Source organism: Aquarana catesbeiana, linkage group LG01, assembly GCF_042186555.1.
Source record: "Aquarana catesbeiana isolate 2022-GZ linkage group LG01, ASM4218655v1, whole genome shotgun sequence".
In the NCBI taxonomy this organism is placed as follows: Eukaryota; Metazoa; Chordata; class Amphibia; order Anura; family Ranidae; genus Aquarana; species Aquarana catesbeiana.
The window spans coordinates 872,531,046-872,554,838 of NC_133324.1; positions in this window are offsets into that span (position 1 = coordinate 872,531,046).

The window sequence follows — 23,793 nt, forward strand, 5'->3', positions numbered from 1 at the left end:
TTCACCTTCAGGCAGCACCCAGAAAATTTCAGAACAAAATGGGAATCATCATTCTCACAAAAGAGGCCGTTATGCCACATCATCCATGGACCAAGAAGATTCAATGGACTGACATCCTAATTCCTGATATCTCTTCATTTATTATACTAAGAGATGGTTCTGCATTCTGATAGTCACACACTGTGTGGGATCATGTTACATTCCAGTTATATTTCTTATTACTTCTGATTCATATAGCCTTAGAATATATAAGTGAAATAAGGAAATTCTTGTTCAGTTATATATTATCAGGTAATAACAATAGATTTATTACTTTTTAGGACAAATATGTTCAATAATCCAGAAGTAATGGAAGCTTTTTCTTTCTTTTCTTAAAACAAATATATTATTACCTAACTAGTTCCTAGAATTATGTTTTTGTTTATTCTAATCTGAAGCAATACAACCTCAATTTTATGAGTTAACATATCTAAACAGTTACGTATGAATAAAATATGTAATTGTTTACTCTAAAAGGGTTAAAATCCCAAAATAATTCAAACTATCTTCATCAATACCAAAGTTATTAACAGTACCTTTATAACTGAATTATTTAGCCTAGGGCAAGACTAACCATATACAACCACCCTGGAATAAATAATTTCAACAAAAACTATATTCTGCACTCCAATTAATGAAACATCATTTTGATGTCTTTTGACATAGCACTTCTCTCCTGTAAGCGGAAGATCCGTGTACCCCCATTAGCCCTCCTCATTCTCCCAACCATATTATGTGGGAGTGTGACGAAGGCACTTATTCCCCTGAGAGAGATATTTATTCTCTTTCACGGGTAAATTGTGATTACTTGCAAAAAATAATTTATACAATGTATCATCTAATCTCATATGTTTTTTGTTTACTCTTTACTCCAGAATTCACTGGTTTCTTTTCTATCTATTCATCTCTTCAGTCCACACAGGTTGATCTGCGCAGTCAGCTCTGCATAACAAAAAGTAAGTCAAAACTATTTGATCTATTGGCATGGCACCACTGAATATACTTTCCCTGAATGTTCAGGGAATAAATGTCCCTCAAAAAAGGACCAAAGCCTTCCGTACTTTCCATAACAAGAAGGCTCACATAGTATGCCTCCAAGAAACACACTTCACCAAAGATTCTACTCCAAAATATATTTCTCCTTTTTATCAACAAATTTACACGGCTTCTGCCTGTACCAAGCAAAGGGGAACTCTAATTGCATTTCACCGATCCACACCATTCACCTTATCATCAGAAATTAAAGACCCAGAAGGTAGATACCTGATACTCATGGGTTATATAATGGATACAGCAATCACGGTGATTTCCTACTACGCTCCTAACAAACAACCTACACCATTCCTCTCACATATATTACAAGTGATTAATACACACAAAATAGGAACAGTGATAATGTATGGGGATTCGAACCAGGTCCTCCTCCCATTTCTAGATAAATCACCTTTTACACCATCCAAAATAACCTCTAGATTACCTTTTTCTCAACTTCTTTCCAAATACAATCTGGTAGATTCATGGAGAGAAAGTAACCCAATGAAAAAGAAATTCACTTATTTCTCGCACCCTCATCAAACCTTCACCAGAATAGATCATATTTTTCTAACAATAGGAATGATACCAGAAATTATTGCATCAGATATAATTCCGATTCCGTGGTCTGACCATAATGCAGTATACACTACTATAGCCAACGTGGTACTTACCGGACATAATGCTCAAACACCCACTACATCAGATGGCCATTGAACAAGCTTTAAAGGAATACATATCAATTAATAATACAACAGACATCTCCCCAATAACACTGTGGGAAGCTCATAAGCCTGTCTTGCGTGGTACAATACAAAGACAAATGGCACTATTTAAACGGGAACGCAAAAATCTAGCAAAAAAACTAGAACTCAATTTTAATGCAGCCTACATATCATTTCAAGATAATCCATCTCAGAGTACAAAATCTCATCTGGAAAAATCTAGATTGGAATACGATCTATTTCTCACTGAGTCAGTTGATAAATCCCTCAAACGCTCCAAACACAATTTCTACATGAATACAAACAAACCAGGTACATATTTGGCTCGGGCATTAAATTCAACTAACAAATCTTTCAAACCAATACGTTTGAAATTATCAAAAAATGTTTACACTTGTAATCCAGTTAAAATAGTCCATAAATTTCACTCACATCTCGCAACTTTATACAAGACAAACAATGAATTTAATCCTACAGAGGCTGAATCCTTCTTCTCAAAAATAACCTTACCTGAGTTATCTCAGAATCAAAAAAGCAGTTTGGATGAGCCTATAACAATAGATGAAGTTGCTAACGCCATAAAAGACCTAAAACTTAACAAAAGACCAGGCCCAGACGGCTACTCGGCTTTATACTATAAAACATTCTCAGAAATACTCTCTCCCATTCTCACTGAAACTTTTAACAAACTTCTAGATGGACATTCTTTTCGGCAAGAAACACTAATGGCAATTGTTTGTATGATCCCAAAACCCCTTTCTGATGATACTTCCTGTGTGAATTATCGGCCTATCTCTCTGTTAAACCTCGATATTAAATTATTAGCAAAAATAATAGCAAAACGCCTCAATAGCATTATAGGAAAATTAATACATAGAGATCAAGTAGGCTTCATGCCAAATAGACAGGCAGGCGATAATATACGCAGGGCAGTGTTATTGGCACACATTGCTAAAAAAACAGAAAATCCCTTTATGTTTTCTATCTCTCGATATTAAGAGGGCATTTGACACAGTATCCTGGCAATATATGCAATATTCATTACAAAAATGGGGTTTTGGACCCCACTTTTTAACATGGATCAAAGCATTATATAATAAACCCAAAGCCTATATAAAATATGCTGGATACAAATCTGAAGCCTTTAATATCGAAAGAGGTACCCGACAGGGTTGCCCATTATCTCCCTTATTATTTGCCCTTATACTCGAACCCATGGCCAAATACATCAGAACAAACCAAACTATAACTGGCATTGAAGTAGGAGGTATTACACACAAATTATGTATATTTGCAGACGATATATTACTTTTTCTATCATCACCACAGGTCTCTGGTCCTAACTTAATACCAGCTCTTGATGGATTTGCAGCCCTATCCGGCCTTATGATTAATCCTAAGAAATGCCTAGTGCTTAATATTTCACTCACAAACATGGAATTGATCCCGGCTGGGGCTGCACTCCCATTCACATGGGCAGAAAAATCAATCCCATATCTTGGAATTCATTTAACAGCATCTCATTCTGACTTATTCTCAACCAATTATCCTCCTGTATTAAGACAGATCACAAATCTAATAAAACAATGGTCGCAACTTCCTTTATCCTGGATAGGGAAGATTAATGCAATCAAAATGACTATTCTACCCAAATTGCTTTATCTATTCAGAGTCCTCCCTATTCCAATTCCTTCCTATTTTTTGAGAATAGTACAAAAAAGAGCAACATCGTTTATATGGGGCTCTTCTAAACCACGTATACCTATACACACACTACATCTTCCCAAAAATAAAGGAGGCCTGGGATACCCTAATTTTACTAACTACTACAGAGCAGCACATTTGGCCAGTCTGTCCAAATACCATGCAAAACAGGAAATCCCATTATGGGTATTTATAGAGGCTTCAGAAAATGACCCTCTATTAATATCAAATTTATTATGGCTTGATCCTAAAGACCGCTTTAAAATTCATAATCCCATAACTAAACACCCATAACTAAATCCCAAAACTAAAAACCAAATATCAGTTACAATCTCCACACAATCCTCTCCTTTCTTTTATCAGAAATCCGGCCTTTTATCCGGCATGGATCTACCCAAATTCTTTTAAAGCTTGGACAACATCAGGCATTCAGACACTAAATGACTTCATAGCATCTAAATCATTCCTTTCATTCCCATCGCTTAGAGAAAAATATGATCTACCAAACTCTGAGATATTTAGATATCTCCAAATCAAAAATTTCTATACACCATTCCTAAAGGGGGATACACCATTATCCCAATTATCCATTTTTGAATCAATCTGTACAAAAGATCCATTTGCTAAAGGTACAATTTCATCACTTTATAATCAATTATATGGAGTAGCAAATCTTAATAGACCCTCTTACGTTCAGAGGTGGGAGGAGGACCTGGGACGAACTTTAGAAGACACGGACTGGTCTAACATATGGCTCACATCTAAGTCATCTTCACCCAACATCTTAGCACTGGAGACAAATTATAAAGTCCTAACTCGCTGGTACCTTGTACCCACTAGAGTGGCAAAATATTCACCTAATACCTCAGCTCTTTGTTTTCGAGGATGCCCAGAAATAGGCACATATTTACACATATGGTGGACGTGCCCAGTAATCCAAACCTTCTGGAAGGAAGTCTTCGTGATTGCATCTAAAATATTTAAAAAAATAATACAACCAGATCCATATATAACTTTACTTAATCTAAAACCGGAATGGTTAACACTCTCTCAATTCAAACTTATGATCCAACTAATAACGGCTGCAAAACAAACAGTGGCCAAGGCATGGAAATCTCCTACATTGGTACTGTCAGAAACAATTCACAGAATGAATAATACAATGTCCCATGCTAAGATGGTAGCCATCGATCAAAATCAAATTCCAAAATTTGAAAAACTTTGGCATCCTTGGATAAAACAACAGTTCCTGTCAAACTTCAATGACTCTGTCCTGTTGCCATGGTAACAGATTAAATGACTTACAGAGACACCCATTCTAAGGCTTCAAAGAGAACTAAAAAGAATAATAAACTGAAGAGCAGGACAACCTTGTGGACCATACCTCTACCTTTCAACCCTTTTTCTTCTTTCTCTTTCCTTTTCTCCACCTTACGATTAAAGCTCATTATCAGAATTTATTTGACCTATATACACTCTACTTGTAAACAATATGTATAGTAGGTATAAATCATTTAAATACCTACAAAAGTAACTAAGGAAATTATATATATCTTTAATTTAGGTTTACGTGAACCCAATGTTTAATATTTGAAATTTCATGATATTTACCTATATAAACCCTACTGTAAAACAATGAGCTTACTTTATAGATCCTTGTAAACTTACTTTATGTATCTTTATAACATTGTATACTCAATAAACTTCTTTTGACAAGGAAAATGCTAGTCATAAGCAGTGCTGTATAATGTTGTGTTGTATACTGTTGTGATACCAGTAATTATGTCACAATCACTGTGTAACGTGCATAATGCTGTTACAAAAGACTTTATATTTAGAAACATATGTAACAAACCATTACAAAATATAAACAAAGACAAAAGTGCTATGTGAACCCTCCGGGTTAGAATGAATGTATATAAGTACTCCAAACAATTGTGCAAAATAGTCCCATTCAATATTATTACTGTTAATATACTGAAACAAGGTATAGAAGCATGGAGATAATGGGGGTTATTTAATAAAGGAAAATCCACTTTGCACTGCAAGTGCACTTGAAAGTGCACTGAAAGTGCACTTGGAAGGAAAGTCGCTGTAGATCCGAGGGGGACATGCAAGGAAATAAAAATCAGCATTTTAGCTTGCACATGATTGGATGATAAAATCAGCAGAGCTTTCACTCATTTCAGATCTACCCCTTAGATTTAGGGCGACTGCACTTTCAAGTGCACTTTCAGTGCACTTTCAAGTGCATTTGCAGTGCAAAGTGGATTTGCCTTTCGTAAATAACCCCCAATGACTGATTGTTCAACAGATAGCTACCAAGTCCGTTGGCTCACAGCTCCCGTGATGAGTCAAAGCAGCTGATGCAGCCACCTATTCTTTACTTCTTCCAAACAGTCAGGCTCACTCCTCCTCACAGCCTCTCAGTGTGGCCGTACACTCGTGGCTGACATCACTGGCTCCTCCTCCCGACGCGTTGCATCACAGGTCACGTGACTTATTCATGGGAATAAGTCACGTGACCTGTGACGCAACGCATCAGGAGGAGGAGCCAGTGACCTCAGCCATGAGTGTACGGCCACTAGGGATGAGCTTCGAGTTCGAGTCGAACTCATGTTCGACTCGAACATTGGCTGTTCGCAAGTTTGCCGAACAGCGAACAATTTGGGGTGTTCGCGGCAAATTCGAATGCCACGGAACACCCTTTAAAAGTCAATGGGAGAAATCAAAAGTGCTAATTTTAAAGGCTTATATGCAAGTTATTGTCATAAAAAGTGTTTGGGGACCTGGGTCCTGCCCCAGGGGACATGGATCAATGCAAAAAAAAGTTTTAAAAATGTCCGTTTTTTCAGGAGCAGTGATTTTAATAATGCTTAAAGTCAAACAATAAAAGTGTAATATCCCTTTAAATTTCGTAGCTGGGAGGTGTCTATAGTATGCCTGTAAAGGGGCGCATGTTTCCCGTGTTTAGAACAGTCTGACAGCAAAATGACATTTCAAAGGAAAAAAGCCATTTAAAACTACTCGCGGCTATTGCATTGCCGGTCCGACAATACACATAGAAGTTCATTGATAAAAACGGCATGGGAATTCCCCACAGGGGAACCCCGAACCAAAATTTAAAAAAAAAATGAGGTGGGGATCCCCCTAAATTTCATACCAGGCCCTTCAGGTCTGGTATGGATTTTAAGGGGAACCCCGTGCCAAAAACAAAAACGGCGTGGGGTCCCCCCAAAAATCCATACCAGACCCTTATCCGAGCACGCAACCTGGCAGGCCGCAGGAAAAGAGGGGGGGACGAGAGAGCGCCCCCCCCTCCTGAACCGTACCAGGCCACATGCCCTCAACATTGGGAGGGTGCTTTGGGGTAGCCCCCCAAAACACCTTGTCCCCATGTTGATGAGGACAAGGGCCTCATCCCCACAACCCTGGCTGGTGGTTGTGGGGTCTGTGGGCGGGGGGCTTATCGGAATCTGGAAGCCCCCTTTAACAAGGGGACCCCCAGATCCCGGCCCCCCCTGTGTGAAATGGTAAGGGGGTACAAAAGTACCCCTACCATTTCACTAAAAAACTGTCAAAAATTTTAAAAATGACAAGAAACAGTTTTTGACAATTCCTTTATTTAAATGCATCTTCTTTCTTCTATCTTCCTTCATCTTCTTCTTCTTCTTCTTCTGGTTCTTCTGGCTCTTCCGGTTCTTCCTCCGGCGTTCTCGTCCAGCATCTCCTCTTCTATCTTCTTCTCTTTGGGCCGCTCTGCACCCATGGCATGGGGGGAGGCTCCCGCTCTTCTCTTCATCTTCTTCTCTTCTTCATCTTCTTCTTCATCTTCTTCTTTTCTTCATCTTCTTCTCTTCTTCTCTTCTTCATCTTCTTCTCCGGGCCGCTCCGCATCCATGCTGGCATGGAGGGAGGCTCCCACTGTGTGACGGCGTCTCCTCTTCTGACCATTCTTAAATAACGGGGGCGGGGCCACCCGGTGACCCCGCCCCCCTCTGACGCACGAGACATGACGGGACTTCCCTGTGGCATTCCCCGTGACGTCACAGGGAAGTCCCGTCAAGTCACCGTGCATCAGAGGGGGGTCACCGGGTGGCCCCGCCCCCCGTTATTTAAGAACCGTCAGACGAGGAGACGCCGTCACACAGCGGGAGCCTCCCTCCATGCCAGCATGGATGCGGAGCGGCACGGAGAAGAAAATGAAGAAGAGAAGAAGAGAACAAGATGAAGCAGAGAAGAAGATGAAGAAGACGATGAAGAAGAGAAGAAGATGAAGAGAAGAGCGGGAGCCTCCCCCCATTCCATGGGTGCGGAGCAGCCCGAGGAGAAGAAGATAGAAAATGCCGCGGAGGAGATGCTGGACGAGAACGCCGGAGGAAGAACCAGAAGAGCCAGAAGAACCAGAAGAAGAAGATGAAGGAAGATAGAAGAAAGAAGAAAGAAGAAGCATTTAAATAAAAGAATAGTCAAAAACTGTCTCTTGTCATTTTTAACATTTTTGACAGTTTTTTAGTGAAATGGTAGGATTACCACTTCACACGGGGGGGGGGGCCGGGATCTGGGGGTCCCCTTGTTAAAGGGGGCTTCCAGATTCCAATAAGCCCCCTGCCCGCAGACCCCCACAACCACTGGCCAGGGTTGTGGGGATGAGGCCCTTGTCCTCATCAACATGGGGACAAGGTGTTTTGGGGGGCTACCCCAAAGCACCCTCCCAATGTTGAGGGCATGTGGCCTGGTACGGTTCAGGAGGGGGGGCGCTCTCTCATCCCCCCTCTTTTCCTGCGGCCTGCCAGGTTGCGTGCTCGGATAAGGGTCTGGATTGTTGGGGGGACCCCACGCCGTTTTTGTTTTTTTAATTTTGGCCGGGGTTCCCCTTAATATCTATACCAGACCTGAAGGGCCTGGTATGGAATTTAGGGGGACCCCCACGTCATTTTTTTTTTAATTTTGGTTCGGGGTTCCCCTGTGTGGAATTCCCATGCCGTTTTTATCAATGAACTTCTATGTGTATTGTCGGACCGGCAATGCAATAGCCGCGAGTAGTTTTGGCTTTTTTTACTTTGAAATGTAATTTTGCTGTCAGACTGTTCTAAACACGGGAAACATGCGCCCTTTTACAGGCATACTAAAGACACCCCCCAGCTACAAAATTTAAAGGGATATTACACTTTTATTGTTTGACTTTAAGCATTATTAAAATCACTGCTCCTGAAAAAACGGCCGTTTTTAAAACTTTTTTTTGCATTGATCCATGTCCCCTGGGGCAGGACCCAGGTCCCCAAACACTTTTTATGACAATAACTTGCATATAAGCCTTTAAAATTAGCACTTTTGATTATTCATGTTCGTGTTCCATAGACTTTAACGGTGTTCGCATGTTCGAACTAACTTTTTTCCTGTTCGGGTGTTCTAGTGCGAACTGAACAGGGGGGTGTTCGGCTCATCCTTTACGGCCACACTGAGAGGCTGTGAGGAGGAGTGAGCCTGACTATACACGCTTATCTTGACCTGGTGTATGTGAGTGCATCGGCTTTAGTTTGTTGATCCTGTCCCTTATTTAGCAGTATCTCACTATTGCTGTTTTCTCTTCTGCTTCTGTTTATGTCTAAGTCACGGGAGCTTCAAAAAATAGGATGAAGTAAAGATGAAGTAAAGAATAGGTGGCTGCATCAGCTGCTTTGACTCATCACGGGAGCTGTGAGCCAGCGGACTTGGTAGCTATCTGTTGAACAATTAGTCATTGTCTCAATGCTTCTATACCTAGTTTCAGTATATTAACAGCAATAATATTGAATGTGACTATTTTGCACAATTGTTTGTAGTACTTATATACCTTCATTCTAACCCAGATGATTCACATAGCACTTTTGTCTTTGTTTATATTTTCTAATGGTTTGTTACATATGTTTCTAAATGTAGAGTCTTATGTAACAACATTATGCACCTTACACAGTGATTGTGACATAATTACTGGTATCACAACAATATACAACACAACAGTATACAGCACTGCTTATGATTAGCATTTTCTATTGCACATTTATCATAGTACACAATTTTTATATTTATAGCACTGTGATAATAACGCACCATCTTTAAAACATTTTTTTCAAAACTGGAAATTACGGCCGTCACTTCGGCTAAAGAGGCAGTGGTATCCCCCAGGAAAAGCATCATGTCACCAGCATACAACATGATCTTCTCATGGAGATCACCAAACCTCAACCCCGTAATCCCCAGGCTGTCCCTCACCAGTGCCGCCAGTGGTTCTATGGCGAGAGCAAAGAGCAGGGGAGACAGGGGGGCAACCCTGCCCATGCCCCTGCCCAGAACAAATGCATGAGACAACCTGCCCGACATCCTAATTGTCGCTTGTGGGGACGCATATTGCAGTTTGACCCAAGCTATGAATCGATCTCTGAATACAAATTTGGATATCACCGCCCACAGGTATCGCCAGCCAATACTGTTGAACGCCTTGTTGGCATCAAGGGATAGTAGAGCCCTGTGTCCCCATTGTCTGCCTGTAGTTGCATGTTCAGAAAAAGGCGTCTGAGATTAGTGGCTGTGGATTTTTGTGGCATAAAACCAGCCTGGTGAGGATGTATTATAGAGACTATGATCCCGTTGACCCGGAGTGCCAAGACTTTGGCCAGGATCTTAACATCGCTCTGGATTAGGGAGATGGGTCTATAGGAACCCGGGTCAACCTGATCCTTCCCAGGCTTAAGCAATAGTATCACATTCACTCTGGCCATTGAGGTTGGGTGGCGCCCCTCTTCAATGGAGGCACTGAACACCTCTAGCAGTCTTGGCAGTACCTGTTTACCGTATTGGGTAAAGACCTCCATGGGGAGACCATCCTCTCCGAGGGCACTGCATTTGGGAAAGGAGCATGCTGCCTTCTGTAGCTCCTCCAAAGTTAGAGGTGCTTCTAATAGTTGTCGAGCCCCCTCAGACATGGAGGGTAAGTCAATACCAGAGAGGTAATTCTCAAGATTAGTATCTGAGTAATCATCCCTCAACCCATAAAGGTCTGTGTAGAAGGATGCCAGTGGATTTGTTCCGGATCGTTAACTACTCAGCCACTGGAAGAGTGGATTGCCCTGATAGCCGGGGATTGTTGCTGAGATCTAGCAATTTTCACCAGTAGGTGTCCCGTTTTTTCTCCCTCCTTATAGAAAGCAAGCTTGGTGAAGAACCTCTTATCTCCTGCAGTGGAGGATCTCCAGTGATCCAATGAATCCTGAGCCAACATTCATGCCTCCCTTACAGAGTCCGTTGAGTCTGTAACATAGGATAGTTCCAGCTGTCGTACCTCATCTCCCACCTGCTCCAGCAGAGCTGAAGAGTTCCGTTTGACATTTGTGATTTCTACAATGAACACCCCTCTGAGGTATGCTTTGAACATTTCCCATTTTTGTATTGTACCGGTATATTGGTTATGAGATTGGAAAAAGCCATCAATGTGGGTTGCTATTCATTCTGATGAGGTGAACAGTTTGAGCCAGAATGCGTTGAGCTTCCAAGGGGCCTTGGGTAGTGAGGTGGGGGGCTGGGTAATCAACCATAGGGCCACAGGGGAATGATTAGACACTCCTTGCAGAAAGTATTCCATCCTGGAGGTATAGTCAACTATATTGGGATTGCCTACACACAGATCAATATGTGACAGGGAGCCATGGATTACGTATAGGCCATATATCCATCCGGCTCACCTTAGAGAGCAGGCGGCTGAGAGCTGTACCCCTGCCACACCTGGGGGGGGGGATTGGGGAGTGCCTATCCAATCTGGGGTCTAGGTAGCAATTAAAGTCCCCCATAATTAACACTGGGATATCAGGCTTGTTCGCCAGGTATGACAGCAGCAACTGCAGCACATCCCGTGAAAATGGGGGGTGGAATGTACACAAAAGCTAGAAGCAAGGTTATGGTAAACAATTTGCAGTATAAAAATACAAATCTGCCAGAGGCAACGCTTTGTGTATCAGTACACTCACTCCGCAGGAATAAGCAGAATGAGTGGAGTGATACTCCTTGCCAATCATGCATATTGCAGGAACCCCACATTGTCCCCCAGGAGGTGAGTCTCCTTCAGGCCAATAATGGCTGGGTGGAATTTGCGTAGGCAAGAGATCATTGTCTGTTTCAGGGGTTCATTCACTCGGACATTCCAAGACACAATGGGTGTGGATGACATTGCATACTCATAGATATATACTGATAAGGAGGCCCAGTGGGCATCAATGGTCCCCTAGGTATCCAACCAGTCTGGGCACATCGAGTAGTCAGTAGAAAATGCATTAAGCATAGCATGCCCCTCAAGGAAGCTGCACATTGGAAAAACATTGTGAATAGGAGGCAGTCAATCTCGCGCAACTGCACGGCGTATGAGCTGAAGAAAAAAAAACAAATCGATGCAAAAGATATCCTGGGATACAGCCACGGTCAACCAGACATAGCTAACGCTTCACAGGCATTGTAGGGTATATGTTCCATTATATCTTCTCGCACCAACCGAAAACAAAGGCCATGTAACCCATGACCACAGATAGTTCACAAGTAGGGATGAGCTTCGTGTTCGAGTCGAACCCATGTTCGACTCGAACATCGGCTGTTCGATCGTTCGCCGAATTGCGAACGTTATGGGCCGTTCGCGCTAAATTCGTGTGGCGCGTCACGGCCCATAATTCACTGCGGCATCGCAGTGCATTGCTGGCTGATGATTGGCCAAGCATGCACTATGACCCGCATGCTTGGCCAATCACAGCGCCGTCAGTAGAGAGAGCTGTAATTGGCCAAAGCCAGGGTGGCTTTGGCCAATTATGGCTCAGGGGATTTAGTACACACCCCACACTATATAAGGCCGCCTGCACGGCGGCCCTGTGTAGTGTGTGTTCCGGTGTGCTGAGAGATAGAGAGAGAGAGAGACAGTGTCATTTGATTTGAGTTAGATAGATTAGGCAGAACAGTCAGTCAGTTAGCTGCACTTACAGTGTATTGTGTATATATATGCATCCCAGGTGTTGCATATATATATATACACTGTATTCAGTTTAGCTAGATCCGTTCCTGTTATCTTCTATCTAGACTATTTACATTTAATGCAGTGCGTCCTGCTCACAGTGTTCAGCTAGCTCCGTTCCTGCTATTTACATTTAGTGCAGTGCGTCCTGCTCACAGTGTTCAGCTAGATCCGTTCCTGTTATCTTCTAGACTATTTACATTTAGTGCAGTGCGTCCTGCTCACAGTGTTCAGCTAGATCCGTTCCTGCAATTTACATTTAGTGCAGTGCGTCCTGCTCACAGTGTTCAGCTAGATCCGTTCCTGCTATTTACATTTAGTGCAGTGCGTCCTGCTCACAGTGTTCAGCTAGATCCGTTCCTGCTATTTACATTTAGTGCAGTGCGTCCTGCTCACAGTGTTCAGCTAGATCCGTTCCTGTTATTTACATTTAGTGCAGTGCGTCCTGCTCACAGTGTTCAGCTAGATCCGTTCCTGCTATTTACATTTAGTGCAGTGCGTCCTGCTCACAGTGTTCAGCTAGATCCGTTCCTGCTATTTACATTTAGTGCAGTGCGTCCTGCTCACAGTGTTCAGCTAGATCCGTTCCTGCTATTTACATTTAGTGCAGTGCGTCCTGCTCACAGTGTTCAGCTAGATCCGTTCCTGTTATCTTCTAGACTATTTACATTTAGTGCAGTGCGTCCTGCTCACAGTGTTCAGCTAGATCCGTTCCTGCAATTTACATTTAGTGCAGTGCGTCCTGCTCACAGTGTTCAGCTAGATCCGTTCCTGCTATTTACATTTAGTGCAGTGCGTCCTGCTCACAGTGTTCAGCTAGATCCGTTCCTGCTATTTACATTTAGTGCAGTGCGTCCTGCTCACAGTGTTCAGCTAGATCCGTTCCTGTTATTTACATTTAGTGCAGTGCGTCCTGCTCACAGTGTTCAGCTAGATCCGTTCCTGCTATTTACATTTAGTGCAGTGCGTCCTGCTCACAGTGTTCAGCTAGATCCGTTCCTGCTATTTACATTTAGTGCAGTGCGTCCTGCTCACAGTGTTCAGCTAGATCCGTTCCTGCTATTTACATTTAGTGCAGTGCGTCCTGCTCACAGTGTTCAGCTAGATCCGTTCCTGTTATCTTCCTACTGACAGGCAGGCTTGTCTGGTTACAGTATATAAAGCTACCTGAAGAAAATTACAGGTGTTCTATTTGATCCTATTAGTACCACGGTCAGGCAGCTAGACTATTTACATTTAGTACAGTGCGTCCTGCTCACAGTGTTCAGCTAGATCCGTTCCTGTTATCTTCCTACTGACAGGCAGGCTTGTCTGGTTACAGTATATAAAGCTACCTGAAGAAAATTACAGGTGTTCTATTTGATCCTATTAGTACCACGGTCAGGCAGCTAGACTATTTACATTTAGTACAGTGCGTCCTGCTCACAGTGTACAGCTAGATCCGTTCCTGTTATCTTCCTACTGACAGGCAGGCTTGTCTGGTTACAGTATATAAAGCTACCTGAAGAAAATTACAGGTGTTCTATTTGATCCTATTAGTACCACGGTCAGGCAGCTAGACTATTTACATTTAGTACAGTGCGTCCTGCTCACAGTGTTCAGCTAGATCCGTTCCTGTTATCTTCCTACTGACAGGCAGGCTTGTCTGGTTACAGTATATAAAGCTACTTGAAGAAAATTACAGGTGTTCTATCCCAGCTTAGTGCAGCTACAGGCCATTAGTATGTCTGGAAGGCCAAGAAGGAGAGGCAGACAGTCACAAGCCAATAAGAGAGGGCAAGCAGGCTCTGTGTCTAGTGCTGGTCGTGGAGACGGTGCATCCTCATCAGCACGTGGCCATGGGACACGCTTGGCCTTTTTTTCGGCAGCTGGCCGTGTTGAGCCGCAACATGCGGAAGACTTGGTCGAGTGGATGACCAAGCCGTCCTCATCCTCCTCATCCTCTCTCACCCATGCCCAGGGTGCTTTGTCTGGCAAAGCAGCGGCCTCTTCCCTCAGCTCAATGTCATCAGTGACTCCTTCCCTAGCTCCACCATGTCCTCATGAGGATTCCCTCGAACTGTTTGACCACAGTGTTGGGTACATGCTCCAGGAGGATGCCCAGCGTTTGGAAGGCTCTGATGACGATACTGAGCTCGATGAAGGCAGTAACATGAGCACGGACAGAGGGGGTGCCCAAGAAGGACAGCAATCTGGCAGTCATGCTCCCCCTGCTGCAGCATACTGCCAGGTTTGCTCCAGTGATGAGGAGGGAGGGGATGATGAGGTCACTGACTCAACGTGGGTGCCTGATAGGAGAGAGGAGGAGGAGGAGGAGGAGGAGGAGGCGGCGGCACATCACCAACGAGGCAGGATGCCCTCCAGGGGCCAGCCTAAGGGCAGCACATTGACTGCATCACACCCCAAAGCTCCACATGTGCAGGGCGCTGCAGTCTCTGCGCGTTATTCAAAAAGTTCTTTGGTGTGGGCCTTTTTTGAGACGAGTGCATCAGATCGCACCGCTGTTATTTGCAACATATGTCTCAAGCGTATCTCGCGTGGCCAAAACATCTCCCGCTTGGGTACCACATGCTTGACCAGACATATGTTGACCTGCCATGCAGTTCGTTGGCAAGCGTATCTAAAAGACCCACACCAAAGAACAAAGAGGATCTCTCCTTGCTCCTCATCAGCTGAGATTTCCAACCCCACTAGACCTTCAGTCCTCTCTGAGACCTGCAGTGAGAGGAATGAAGGTGTAGAATTAGGTGTGTCACAGCCAAGTACTTGTGGGCAAACTGCTTTTGGTACACCGACGTCAGATTGTACCAGGCAAATTTCCCTGCCCCAGCTGCTGCACCGCCGAAAGAAGTTTGCTCCCAGCCATCCACATGCCCAGCGGTTGAATGCTAGCTTGGCAAAATTGCTAGCACTTCAACTGCTGCCTTTTCAGTTGGTAGACTCTGCCCCCTTCCGTGAGTTTGTGGAATGTGCGGTTCCTCAGTGGCAGGTACCCAAACGCCACTTTTTCTCACGGAAGGCGATTACGGCTCTCTACCGGCATGTGGAAGGCAATGTCTATGCCTCGCTGGACAGGGCGGTCAGCGGTAAGGTGCATATTACCGCTGACTCATGGTCCAGCAGGCATGGACAGGGACGTTACCTAAGTTTCACGGCGTATTGGGTGACTCTGCTGGCAGCTGGGAAGGATGCAGGACAAGGTGCAGTAGTGTTGGAGGTTGTTCCGCCACCACGCCTCCAAAATGCTGATTGTGACACACCTCTCTCCTCCACCCCCTCCTCTTCTTCTTCCTCCATGGCCTCTTCCTCGGAACCAGCGGTGCTCCGTAGGCGTTCAAGGGGCTACGCAAGTACGCAGGCCAAAAGATGCCATGCGGTGCTTGAGCTGGTGTGCTTGGGGGACAGGAGCCACACTGGGGCAGAGGTTTTGTCAGCTCTGCAGGGGCAGGTTCAGAGGTGGTTGACGCCACGCCAACTTAAGGCAGGAATGGTGGTTTGCGACAATGGCACCAACCTCCTCTCTGCCCTCCGACAGGGACAAATGACCCATGTGCCCTGTTTGGCTCACGTCCTTAACTTGGTGGTGCAGCGGTTCTTGGGCAGGTACCCGGGCTTACAGGATGTCCTGAGGCAGGCCAGGAAAGTCTGTGTGCATTTCCGCCGGTCATATAATGCCAGTGCTCGGCTGACGGACCTCCAAAAGGAGTTTAACCTGCCCAAGAACCGCCTAATCTGTGACATGCCCACCAGGTGGAACTCAACGTTGGCCATGCTGCAGCGGCTGCACACGCAGCAGAGGGCCATCAATGAGTACCTGTGCGACTATGGCACCAGGACAGGGTCAGGGGAGCTTGGTTTTTTTTCCCCACGCCAGTGGGCCATGATCAGGGATGCATGCACTGTCCTGTCACCATTCGAGGAGGCCACGAGGATGGTGAGCAGTGACAGTGCATGCATCAGTGACACTGTCCCCCTTGTCCACCTGTTGGAGCACACGCTGCGTGGAATAATGGACAGGGCACTTGAGGCAGAACAGAGGCAGGAAGAGGAGGACTTCCTTAGCTCTCAAGGCCCCCTTTATCCAGACAGTGTTCCTGCGTGCCCGCCGATCACACAGGAAGAGGACGAGGAGGAAGAGGAGGAGGAGGAAGATTGTGTCAGTATAGAGGTGGAGCCTGGCACTCAGCATCAGCAGCAGTCTTTAAGGGATCAGTCCCAAGAAACACATGGACTTGTACGTGGCTGGGAGGAGGTGGCTGCGGACCATGTCGTTCTTAGTGACCCAGAGGACTCCGGACCGAATGCCTCAGCAAACCTACGCTGCATGGCCTCCCTGATCCTGCAAAGCCTGTGTAAGGATCCTCGTATTCGTGGTATCAAGGAGAAGGACCAATACTGGCTGGCAACCCTCCTTGATCCACGTTACAAGGGTAAGGTTGCGGACCTTATCTTGCCATCGCAGAGGGAGCAGAGGATGAAACATCTTCGGGAGGCCTTGCAGAAAGGTCTGTGCAACGCGTTCCCAGAGACTGGGAGGTTACAAACTCCTGTTTCTGGACAACGTGTTGCTGAGGCTTCGGTCAGTCAAAGAAGGAGCGGTGGAGAAGGTGGCCGTCTGACCGATGCGTTCAGACAATTTTTTGGTCCGCAGCCCCAAGGTATGATCGGTTCCAGCAACCATCGCCAGCGTCTGTTTTACATGGTGCAGGAATACCTAGGGGCAAGATCAGACTTGGACACCTTTCCCACCGAAAATCCTCTGGGTTACTGGGTCTTGAGGATGGATCACTGGCCAGAGCTTGCACAGTATGCAATTGAGCTACTGGCCTGTCCTGCATCCAGCGTTCTTTCGGAACGCACATTCAGTGCTGCTGGAGGCGTGGTAACCGATCACAGGGTGCGTCTGTCCACCGACTCGGTCGATCGGCTGACCTTCATAAAAATGAATGAGTCTTGGATCACCACCAGCTACCAAGCACCTGATGCTGATGTAACCGAATAATTTTTTTTGAAATCTCAGATCCCTTCAAAGACTGCCTATGCTGATGCTGAGTGACTATCCCTGAGTAATTATCCTCTTCCTCCTCAATCATCACGCTGATAGCTTGTAAGAACATTTTTGGTTCTGGGCGCCACCACCAGTGCCTAAGGCACAATTTTTCAGCCCCTGTTTAACAGGGGCGTGTAATTACAATTTTTGATGTAATACTTTGCAGCAGGGCTCGTTCCTGCATTCCAACTAGAGTGTCTGTGAGGGGTTGCAGTGTTGTGGCACCAGCACCAGTGCCTAAGGCCCAATTTTTCTGCCCCTGTCTAACAGGGGCGTGTAATTACAATTTTTGATGCAATACTTTGCAGCAGGGCTTGTTCCTGCGTTCCAACTAGAGTGTCTGTGAGGGGTTGCAGTGTTGTGGCACCAGCACCAGTGCCTAAGGCCCAATTTTTCTGCCCCTGTCTAACAGGGGCGTGTAATTACAATTTTTGATGCAATACTTTGCAGCAGGGCTCGTTCCTGCGTTCCAACTAGAGTGTCTGTGAGGGGTTGCAGTGTTGTGGCACCAGCACCAGTGCCTAAGGCCCAATTTTTCTGCCCCTGTCTAACAGGGGTGTGTAATTACAATTTTTGAAGCAATACTTTGCAGCAGGGCTCGTTCCTGCGTTCCAACTAGAGTGTCTGTGAGGGGTTGCAGTGTTGTGGCACCAGCACCAGTGCCTAAGGCCTAATTTTTCAGCTCCTGTTCAACAGGGGCATGTAATTACAATTCTTGATCTAATATTTCACAGCAGGGCCCTGTGAGGGCTTACAGTGTTGTGGCCACAGCAACACCTAAGGCCCAAATTTCTGCTGAGTATATAGGGCAGGACCCTACTTTCAAACATCTAACTTACAAACGACTCCTACTTGCAAACGGAAGGAGACAACAGGAAGTGAGATGAAATCTACCCCTAGGAAGGGAAATTCTCTCCTGTAAGAGTTAATATGGGAAAACAAGTTCTCCTTTCCACTGATGCTTTCCAATCCTTGTTCCACAAAAAAACCCAAATTTTCAAAAAACATTTTTCATTGGGACAAAAAAGTGAGGTGAAATCTTCTGAAGAGGAGGAAAGACAGCAAAACAAATGTCACAGGGGTGATAACCCTTCCCTATGTTTTCCAAAAAGCTTAGAAAAGATTTTTTGGCTGGAGCTAAACACGTTAAAAATGTTCAAAATTACAAACAGATTCTACTTAACAACAAACCTACAGTCCCTGTCTTGTTTGCACCGCCTGTATACTGCTGTTCAGAGTATATAGGGCCTGGTGGCCCCACACCTTTCCTTATTTTAATTTGGGTGCGGGGTTCCCCTTAATATCCATACAAGACCCAAAGGGCCTGGTAATGGACTGGGGGGTACCCATGCCGTTTGTCTCACTGATTTTCATCCATATTGCCATGACCCGACATGACATTAAACCCGCAAGCAGTTTTAAATGAGATTTTTTCCTTTAAAAATGACATTTGGTGCAGGGACTGTTCTAAACATGGGAAACACGCGTCACTTTACAGGCATACTATAGACACCCCCCAGGTACGATATTTAAAGGAATATTTCACTTTTTTTTTTTTACTTTAAGCATCATTAAAATCACTGCTCCCGAAAAAACGGCTGTTTTTAAAAATTTTTTTTGCATTGATACATGTCCCCTGGGGTAGGACCTGGGTCCCCAAACCCTTTTTAGGACAATACCATGCAAATTAGCCTTTAAAATGAGCACTTTTGATTTCGAACGTTCGAGTCCCATAGACGTCAATGGGGTTCTAACGTTCGTGCGAACTTTCGGTCCGTTCGCGGGTTCTGGTGCGAACCGAACCGGGGGGTGTTCGGCTCATCCCTATTCACAAGCAACCAACACGGTAACCGCCTGGTATAAGCAGCAGAACCAAAAGTGAAAAGTGGAAAGTGTGTTGTCACTCGCTGTGTAATGATTGCAGGCATTGTTTCTCTGTATAAGGCAAACTGTATAAGGGACTTAGTGCCAGACATTCCTCCGTTCCTTGTATTTCCTAGCAGGGCTCATCCTGCACCCTCTTCAATGAGGCTGCAGATGGGCACAGTGAGGCTGCAAATGGGCACAGTAAGGCTGCAAATGGGCACAGTGAGGCTGCAGATGGGCACAATGAGGCTGCAGATGGGCACAGTTATGCCCTGTACACACTTTGTTCGGACATTCCGACAACGAAATCCTAGGATTTTTTCTGACGGATGTTGGCTCAAACTTGTCTTGCATACACACGGTCACACAAAGTTGTTGGAAAATCCGATCATTCTGAACGCGATGACATAAAACACGTACATCGGGACTATAAATGGGGCAGTGGCCAATAGCTTTCATCTCTTTATTTATTCTGAGCGTGCGTGGCACTTTGTCCGTCGGATTTGTGTACACACGATCGGAATTTCCGACAACAGATTTTGTTGTCGGAAAATTTTATATCCTGCTCTCAAACTTTGTGTGTCGGAAAATCCGATGGAAAATGTGTGATGGAGCCTACACACGGTCAGAATTTCCGACAACAAGGTCCTATCACACATTTTCCATCGGAAAATCCGACCGTGTGTACAGGGCATAAGGCTGCAAATGGACACAGTAAGGTTGCAAATGGGCACAGTGAGGCTGCAAATGGGCACAGTGAGGCTGCAGATGGGCACAGTGAGGCTGCAGATGGGCATTGTTTACCCAGTAGCTGCTGCATTTCCCACCCTAGGCTTATACTCGAGTCAATACGTTTCCCAGTTTTTTGTGGTAAAATTAGGTGCCTCGGCTTATATTTGGATTGGCCTGTACTCGAGTATATATGGTAAGTTAGCACGATTTGTTTGTATACTATGAAAGATGATGTTACGCCAAGTAAATAGATACCTAACATGTCACACTTTACAGTTGTGTACATTTGTGGAATGGCATCAAACTTCAGTAGTTAAAAATCTCCATAGGCGTCACTTAAAATGTAGAGCTGTGTAACCTGTGTGTATCTGGCTATGATACTAGCCAGTGCCTCACCAGCCACTGACCTCACTGCACGTCCCTGACCCAAATCTTAAAAATACATTTGGACAGGGCTGTACAAATGCTGTAGCTTTGATGCTTTACTTCACAGCTGCAACTTTTTTTTGTAATTCTTTAAGCTGCAGCATCGCCTGTCAAACTCGCCTATTGAGTTAAATGGGACCACTCTGCAACTGTAAGCCAAACTCGCTTGCAGTAGCAGCATAGCCTAACAATGTAAAAATACCATTCAGCAATGTAAAAAAAAAAAACAAGGAGGTGGCAGTAGCACCTCATGAATGCCTGTCAGCTGCTGCTATACCACTCGTTGAAAAGCAATCCACCACAGATCACTTTAAAGAAGGCAGTAAGCAATACCACAGATGTGAAAGAAACTTTAAACACATCATCCATTTCATACTCACCACCAACCAGGTCACTCCCCAGCCACTTCCCAGGTTAGCCACCTCCCTTCAACTTATATCACAGGTGACCATTTCCCAACCTGCAGATGATAGACCTTACTACAAAAGATATCACTCCCAATTACTCCCCCACCCTCCATGATCACCTCACAGCCCCCTGCTGACAGACCTCTATCCCCAGCCTGTCCCTCACACACCCTCTCACCTGCTGACCTATGGATGGGGGAATCACTCCCGTAGTGTTATTGTGTTCTGCCAGTGGGGAGCCTTCCCTACCCACAGAATGCAATGATTAGTGTTGCTAACTATAGCTGGCAGCACTGACTGTTTTGGGAAAAACCTGACAGGCTGGTAGTGCTCAAGTCGATTAATAGATTGACTTGTGTACAACCAGCTAGCCCATACATAGATCGACTATGGCTGGTCTCTGCTTAATTGTCTTAATTTCAATCCATGTATGGCCCACTTAACCACTACGCAGTCCTTAAACATCCTTCCACAAACATTTACATTCACACTCCTCTCCTGTACATACTGCTCACTGTCATACCCTCCACACTCCTCTCCTGTACATACTGCTCACTGTCATACCCTCCACACTCCTTTCCTGTACATACTGTTCACTGACATACCCTCCAAACTCCTCTCCTGTACATACTGCTCACTGTCATACAGTCTCTCCTGTACATACTGCCCGCTGTCATACCCTCCACACTCCTCTCCTGTACATACTTCTCACTGTCATACACTTCTTTCCTGTACATAGTGCCCACTGTCATACCCCTCACAATCCTCTCTTGTACATAATGCCCACTGTCATAAACTTCTCTCCTGTACATAGTGCCCATTGTAATACTCTTCACATTCCTCTCCTGTGCATACTGCCCACTGTCATACCCTCCACACTTCTCTCCTGTACATATTGCCTCCTGTCATACCCTCTACACTCCTCTCCTGTACATACTGCCCACTGTCAATACCTCCACACTCTTCTCCTGTACATACTGCCCACTGTCATACCCACCATAGTCCTCTCCTGTACATACCGCCCACTGTTATACCCTCCACACTCCTCTCCTGTACATACCGCCCACTGTTATACCCTCCACACTCCTCTCCTGTACATACCGCCCAATGTCATACCCTCCACACTCCTCTCCTGTACATATTGCCTCCTGTCATACCCTCTACACTCCTCTCCTGTATATACTGCCCACTGTCAATACCTCCACACTCTTCTCCTGTACATACTGCCCACTGTCATACCCACCATAGTCCTCTCCTGTACATACCGCCCACTGTTATACCCTCCACACTCCTCTCCTGTACATACCGCCCACTGTTATACCCTCCACACTCCTCTCCTGTACATACTGCCCACTGTTATCCCCTCCACACTCCTCTCTTGTACATACTTCCCACTAGCATACCCTTCACACTCCTCTCCTGTACATAGTGCCCACTGTCAACCCTCCACATTCCTCTCCTGTACATACTGCTCACTGTCATACCCACCACACTCCTTTCCTGTACATACTGTTCACTGTCATACCCTCCAAACTCCTCTCCTGTACATACTGCTCACTGTCATACATTTCTCTCCTGTACATACTGCCTGCTGTCATACCCTCCACACTCCTCTCCTGTACATACTTCTCACTGTCATACACTTCTTTCCTGTACATAATGCCCACTGTCATAAACTTCTCTCCTGTACATAGTGCTCATTGTAATACTCTTCACATTCCTCTCCTGTGCATACTGCCCACTGTCATACCCTCCACACTCCTCTCCTGTACATATTGCCTCCTGTCAATACCTCCACACTCTTCTCCTGTACATACTGCCCACTGTCATACCCACCATAGTCCTCTCCTGTACATACCGCCCACTGTTATACCCTCTACACTCCTCTCCTGTACATACTGCCCACTATCATCCCCTCCACACTCCTTTCCTGTACATACTGCCCACTTTCATCCCCTCCACACTCCTCTCTTGTACATACTGCCCACTAGCATACCCTTCACACTCCTCTCCTGTACATAGTGCCCACTGTCAACCCTCCACACTCCTCTGCTGTGCATACTGCCCACGGTCATACCCTGCACACTCATCTCCTGTACATAGTGCCCACTGCCATACCATCCACAATCCTCTCCTTTACATAGTGCCCACTGTTATACCCTTCACATTCCTCTCCTGTACATACTGCCTGCTGTCATACCCTCCACACTCTTCTCCCGTACTTACTGCTCAGTATCATACCTTCCACACTGCTCTCCTGTACATATTGCCTCCTGTCAATACCTCCACACTCTTCTCCTGTACATACTGCCCACTGTCATACCCACCATAGTCCTCTCCTGTACATACCGCCCACTGTTATACCCTCTACACTCCTCTCCTGTACATACTGCCCACTATCATCCCCTCCACACTCCTTTCCTGTACATACTGCCCACTTTCATCCCCTCCACACTCCTCTCTTGTACATACTGCCCACTAGCATACCCTTCACACTCCTCTCCTGTACATAGTGCCCACTGTCAACCCTCCACACTCCTCTGCTGTGCATACTGCCCACGGTCATACCCTGCACACTCATCTCCTGTACATAGTGCCCACTGCCATACCCTCCACAATCCTCTCCTTTACATAGTGCCCACTGTTATACCCTTCACATTCCTCTCCTGTACATACTGCCTGCTGTCATACCCTCCACACTCTTCTCCCGTACTTACTGCTCAGTATCATACCTTCCACACTGCTCTGTTGTACATACTGCCCACTTACATAAACTCCTCTACT